The following is a 7,179-nucleotide window of genomic DNA, read 5'->3' on the forward strand; positions in this document are numbered from 1 at the left end:
ATTTCAGGTTCCTTTCCTGTGTGAGACAAGGTTTCTCCAGCCCAGGAGCTGCTTGCTGTGAGAGACACCCATGGACTCAGACACTGCGGGACCAACAGTCCAACAAAAGGCAATGGAGACATGCATCACAAAAAAGTTGGGTTTGCACCTCTATTACTCAGTGTTCCAGTTTAGATTGGAAAAAATCTTCAGGATTAATTAGATAGATGGGTTCTGCCCTTATCTGAATCTTCCAGCTATTTATCTATGTATTTAAAAACCACTAAGTCAACCCTAGTCAAACACTGTCAATGAAAAAGCATTTCATAGCAACTGCAAGGAACACCACCTTTAACTTATGCTCAGATCTCAAGCTCCTCATGCCTTACAAGTGTAGTGCAGGATAAACCTTACCGGCTCAGCTCTCAGAGCTTACAGAGACCGAGGCACCAGCTCTCGGCTCTCACTCGGGGCTCAAGGCAGGCTCGTATACACCAGGATACAGCGTTTGCAGAGGGAGAGCTGCCCCGGAGGGAGAGCAGAGAGCCAGGAGTAGCCGGGGACCTCCTCAGACCGACACCGAGCAGCAGAGGCAGCCCTGGGCGGGCGAGACCCTTGGCCACGCTGTCAGCTCGGTCACGGCACGATGAGCCGGCTCGGAGGGAAGCGGCGGGAGGGATGCTCATCCCGGGCCGGCATCCCTCCCGCGGGCCGGGCACCGCCACCCGCTCCGGGCTGCCCCATCCCGCCCCGCCACACCTACCCATGTCGCCGGCGCGGTCCCGCCGCAGCGCTCGGGGCTGAAAGCCGGCAGGAAGGCAGGGAAAGAGGGAAGGAGGCTGCCGGGGGCGGCCGGGCTTTAAGGGCGGCGGCGGGGCCCCGCCTGGCCCCGGGTGCTGCGGGGCGGCGCCGCGCAGGTGTCGGGGCGGGAGCGGAGCGGGTCGCGCTGGCCGGGAGCCGTCCCGGCGCTCACCTGGCCCTGAGCCGCCGCCAGCGGCCCCGGCTGCCCCGGGAGCGCCCCGGGAGCCCCGGCGCTCCTCCCGCCGCCGCTCCCCTCACGGCTGCCAGACCAGGGCTCTCACCTGTGCCCGGGGCTCGCTTCGCCCTCCGGCCGCCAGCAGGCACCGAGACAGGGCCACCAGCTCAACCGAGCGCCCTGCACTGCTGCCAGCTCCACCTTGTCCCTCTGCTGTCAACGGCGTGAGGGAAAACTTAGCAAGCAAGTAAGGGAAATTATACGCTGTGTGGAGAGCAGCTTTCTGCCTCGTTCCCTCCTCTCGAGCCAAGGAAACAGATCTCCTAGACTGCTGCAGCTGCCACCGGTTTCTAATGTTCTCTGACCTGTGGCTCCAGTGGACAGATGCTTCTGAGAAGCTGCCTGGAGAAGATGTGGATGCATCCCTGGAAGTGTTCAAGGCCAGGCTCAATGGGGCTTTGAGCAACCTGGTCTAGTGGAAAGTGTCCCAGCCCAAAGCACGGCATGGGAACTAGAAGAACTTTAAGTTCTTCCAATCCAAACCATCCTGTGAGTCTGTGTTTCTATGACCACTTGGCTCATCTCTTGCTCAGTCCACAGCAGACATCTGTCCCATGTGCCATTTGTGCCACAAGCCATAGGGAAAGCTGGGAGAATGCACATCAGTACAGCATGATGTACGTTTCATGCACACACCTTACTGAGCCATGTACTTGGAATAAATGGATGAGAAGTTTAGCAGGAGCAGGAGAGCCAGAGTGCAAGGCTGAGCAGAAGAACAGCTAGGGGAAGCTACATGTTACCTAGGCTTGAATGAACTCAGCATGCAGAAACAGTAAAACATTAACTGACATTATCAAAACAGAATTTTCTGAAAGAAGAATGAGCTCCTTCTTTGAGGCTTGAAGATACAGTGGTACACTCTAGTTTATGCAACCAATCCAATAGCATTCTCTATGGCATGCACTTAATAATTACCTGGCTGCTGAACAGGTTCATTTTGTCTTGGGTACAAATCAAACAAGCATTGCAATGCACTGCAATTTGGAATATCTACAGTCAGCACTTCAGCTGCTAAAGGCTGCTCTGATTTGTGGTCCAGAGCTACAGCTGATCCTGGATTTCTTCAATTGTATCTGTATGGGGGTAATCTGCTCAAAGGAGCTCTAACCCCTTAGCAGTTACCTGTACCCTTGACTGTAGAAATTAGTGAATAAATTCTTAAGTTAAAAATGAGTAGGTGGTTATAGCTATATTTATAGCAAGTTCTCCAGTAAGAAACATAAATCTTGCTGTATAAGCTCCACTGACACAGCTGATGCTAGTCATGTATCACTTCTCAGTGGGATATACATATATGGCCACACAGCACAGGCAGTGTTGTGTTTCTCTATTATGGTTACTCCAGCAAAACAAGCAATCTGTAATGCAGCAAAGAATGCTGAAACCTCCAATGGCTCATTCATCTACAGAAATAATTGAGATATGACCACCATTTTCTGTTAAAATATGGAATTACAGATGTCATTTCTTCCCTGAACAATGGGAAACTTCCCATTGCATGACCAGTGGTGGTAAAAGGTTCGTTCCCAGGCACATCTTATATAGACCCATGCATTTAGTGAAAACAAAGAGTAGGCCTTTGATGTTTCTTCCTAGAAAGCAACACACAACTGGAATTCAGGTGTTGAGGAAAACCGCCGTTCTCTCAAAAATTCGGGATAAATTAGCTAGTTTGATCACCCTGGCTTTCACTCAGTTTATCTTTCAATGTTTAAGGTCCCTGTTAAAGTATTCATCCTGCTGAGTACACACTTTAATTTGTCCCACAGAGAGAAATAAAAGGACACACAATGGTTCCACAGCTGTTTCTGAGGTGGATTGGCTTCTGTTGTTCTTTGGTAAGTGGGGACCAGAAGGCTGATCACTGTGGAGCTATTTTATGGTTGCACTTGTTGTAGGGACAGAATTTGTTCTCTGGGGATTAAAGTTTCCCAGTAAGGCTCCCTTTCTAAGAGAACTCAGAGTACAGCAGGGCTGTTAAATACTCAGCAAACAAAAATGCATATCTGCATTTCTGCTTTTTTTCTACAAAACTCTGAACTCAAAGAAGCATATTTTCAAGGTGTAATAGAAAATTCAGGCAACAGAACTTTGAATAATTAAGCATGTTTACCTATGAGGGACGCTCTCAGAAGCCTTGCTGAATTCAAGGTAGACAACATCCACTGCTGTCCCCTCAAACCCCCAGGTAGTCATGCTATCAAAGGCAATCAGGTTGATCAAGCAAAATTTCCCCTCGTTGAATCCACAGTCACTATTCCTGATAAGCTTCTTTCCCTCCATATGCTCCGAGATGACAACCAGGATGAGCCATTCCATCACCTTTTTGGTGACTCAGGTGAAGCTGTGACTGCCTGGTAGTTTTCTGGGCCTTCCTTCTTTCCCATTTCCAAGACTGAATTGACATTGACCTTCCTCCAATCCTCAGGCACCTCTCCTGTTCTCCAAGGTGTTTCAGTGAAGGAGTAGCTTAGCAGTAACATCTGCCAGTTCCCTCAGTACTCATGGGTGCATCCCATTTGGGCTCATGGATTTGTGGGCGTCAAGTTTGCCTACTTGATCTCTAACTCAGCTCTCTCAGTATCAAGAGAAAGAAAATCTGGAGACAGGAGGACTTTCTTGGCTTCACAGTCTGAGATTCCTGAGGGCAGGCTTTAGCAGTAGGAACTGAAAGAAGGCATTCAGTAACTGCTCCTTGTCTTTTGTCACCAGGGCACCCACCTAACCCAGCAGCTGGCACATGTTTTCCCTAGCATTCCTTTTCCTACTGATGTTCTTGAAGAAGCCCTTCTTGTCCTTGATTATATTAGGGTCATAGTCCTTCTTATCTCATCCCTTCATACTCTGACATTCCTGTATTCCTACCAAGTGGCCTGTGCCTTTTTCCACATTCCATAAACTTCTTTATTTGTTTGAATTTTGCCAGAAGCTCCTCGCTTATCCATGCATTTTTCCTCCCTCCTTTCCTTGATTTCTTACTCAGAGGGATGCACCTGTCTTGAGCTTGGAGGATGAGATGCTCTATAAAGGCAGGGTTATCGGGGTCTGCCCCTGGCAAGCGTCGGTGTCACCGATACAGGAGCACTGCTGAGCACAGCCTGTCCAGGTGCCTCAGGCAGGCTGCCAGCCACAGGCAATCTTAGCAAGCAGCTCAGCTCTTGAAGTGAGATCAGCTCTTTGGTGAATTCAGCTCTTTGCTTGCTAAGTGCCGTGGCAGATGCAGGGATGACAGAGGAGAAGAGCTGTACGAGGTTCCACAGATGTGTCTTTACTGGCAGCCTCTGCGAAGGGCGGCAGTGACAGCTCTTCCGCCGAACTGGGCAGAGGCAGGGGCTCATATAGAGTGTAGGGCTTTTGGGAAACAGTCCAATAGTAAGGGTCAAGGTGGATATGATCTATGGTCTTTCAGAGACATAACGAGGGTGTGAGGTGGAAGAGGGGTTTCTTGGTCCAGCCATCACGACTGGGCATTTCTTATCTTAGGCAGCTGACCGCCAGGGAGGCCTTGCAGGCCCTGTGGCTGCTACAATGCTCGAATATAAACTCTTGGACCCTCCTACCTTGCCCATGGGATTCCTCCAAGTAGCCAAAATTAGCTCTCCTGAAGTCCAGGGCTGTAATCCTACTTACTGTCCTGCTTCTTCCACACAAGATCCTACACTCCACATGGTCACCACAACCAAGACTACTCCCAGCTCTCATATCTCAAACCTGTCCTACTTTCTCAGTTCAAGGTCCAGCAGCACAGGTCCTTAATGACTCTTCCACCACTCGTGTCCAAAAGTTACCATCGGTGCTCTGCAGGAACCTCCCAGGCTGTGTGTGTTCCTGCTGTAATGATCCTTCCACTGGAGGGATGGTTCCACATATTGCTTAGTTAAAGGTTGTACCTTGGTCTGTAAGGTTGTTTCCTTGCATCTCCTAGGAAGGAAGAATACAATCATTTCAGAGGGGCTGGTGAGGTGAGTCCATAACATGGAATAATTGATAACAACTATTCATTATTTAAGGATGAACAACCTGACTTGAGACTGAAGTATTTTAAAGAAAATGAGGGCAAATTACTATCTGTTCAGATTACGTGTTATTTATAAATTTTATTATATATTTTTGACTCATATTTTTTAGATTGGAAGAATTGTAATAAGGATAAAGAATTTGCAGGGGTGTGCAGCTGATCATGGAATAGTCAGTATTGCAACATTCATGGAATTCTAAGAGTTATGGAATGAACAATGAATTGAACAGTTTTGCTGAACTAAGGTCCTTTCTTTGCAGTTATCTGTGCATCCTTGGGAACTTCTTGTTTCTTCCTTTTACAGTCCACACCACTGATAAAAGCCCTGATCAAACACTGATAAAAGGGTACTTACCAGCTCTATGAGAAGTTTCACTTCTATCTTGGTACTGATAATTCTGACTGGAAGAAAATCATGCAGTCACTTTCTTTTCAGACTTCTTCCAGGGTTCAGAATCCTCTTCTTTTTTTTTTTTTTTTTCAAACAATAAATGTTAACTCAAAGTTATTTATTCAGTGGCTATCAGCATTTTCTTGTATTAAGTCTAAGTTCTAGGCTGGTAGGCATCTGGTTTCCCTCATACACTTGGAAAAAAATCTGATGTGTTACTTCAATTAATTTGAAAACTATATTTGTATAAAGCTGCTTAAACCTTATACCAATTCTTAAAATATTAAATTGAAACAAAACTAATGTAAAAGAATTTTTATTTTGAAAGATGAGTGTGTTTTGAAGGCCTCAGCTGCAGTTCTGCCAATTATGGTCACAATTTTCACATTCCCCATCTTAATTTGTCACATCAAACTTCCACATTTTTGGGAGTCAGATATCACAGTGATAAACATGAACAGATTATACAGCACTAGCTACAAAAATCACTATCCCAAGAAGCTCCACTTGCTGTTCAGGTATCTGGTGTCAATGAATCTTACAGGACAGAGAGAGACACACAAAGAAAAAGATGTTCTAAGGATTCATAGTGAAAGGTTATATACCTAATTCCCTTCAGCCTCCTTTTTTTGTCTTTCCAGCTAATCCTTCATAGTACAACCCAGAGAGCAAAACAGAAACATGCAGGTAGAAAACTCTCAGTGCTTTTTTCATCATTTACAACATGTAGTAACAAAACAAGGTGTAGCATTTCCAAGGTATTTTACTAATATCAATCACACCTTGCTTTGCAGCAAAAAAAAAAAAAAACAAACAAAGTTGCAAAAAAAGTCCTAATATCAACTACAGTTAACTTGAAAAGGATATACTGCCTAGTCTCTAGATAAAATTTTAATTGTTTATTTGTGTTGAGACCAAATCGTATTTAGAGTCTAAAAGATTCTAAATAACTCATATATTCACTATAATACTTTAAAAAGGAAAAAACCCACCATCAAAATATTTTAAAGATATTAAAATGGTCACTTTCAAAATATCATAAATACAATTGAATTTTTTCATTATCTGCCAAAGCTTTCTTTTTTTTCTTCCTGCAGGAAGCTCCAGGACTCCCAGTCTGAATACAATTAAATTCAGAATTTTTCAATTAATGAAAAACCACAGAACAGCAGCCTTCATAAATTTTAACAGCTAACCTTCATGACAGACAGTGACTCAGATGTCTCCTTTGTACTGAAGTTTTTTCATAAAGAAATCAAAGATAATAGAAACTGGATATAAGAAAAAACCTTGCCTGTCTTAGCACCTAGACTAGGTGCTTTCATTAAGAGCCAGGTCCATCCAAAGACACAGTTTTATTTGAAATAATTAATTTCAACTTAAATACTTATTCTTAATACTTATTTCATTTCTACTTAAATACTATTTAAAACAATATTTATAACATTAATTTACTGCTTACCATGTCCATCCTCAGACCCAGTTGCAAAGACCCCCATGACCTATTACAAGTTGCTGTTGTGTATCTAACTCTGGCAACAGTAAAACAGAGCCCACTCAGCAACTTGAAAAAAGATTTTTGAAGAGTATGGATTGGAAAGGTCCAGTTTCTTTTGTCCCTACACCTCCTCAACTTTACAGTCCTTAAGCCCCCTCATTCCCGTGGCTTGGCTTCCTGCTCCCTGCAGGGCATGATGGAGTGGTCAGCACAGAGTGATGCAGTCGAGTGGAGGGGTCTCTGCTTTGGCCAGT

This window comes from Melozone crissalis, unplaced genomic scaffold (genome assembly GCF_028551555.1).
Source record: "Melozone crissalis strain CALT ecotype California unplaced genomic scaffold, PUWL_Pcris_2 ptg000013l_1, whole genome shotgun sequence".
Lineage (NCBI taxonomy): Eukaryota > Metazoa > Chordata > Aves > Passeriformes > Passerellidae > Melozone > Melozone crissalis.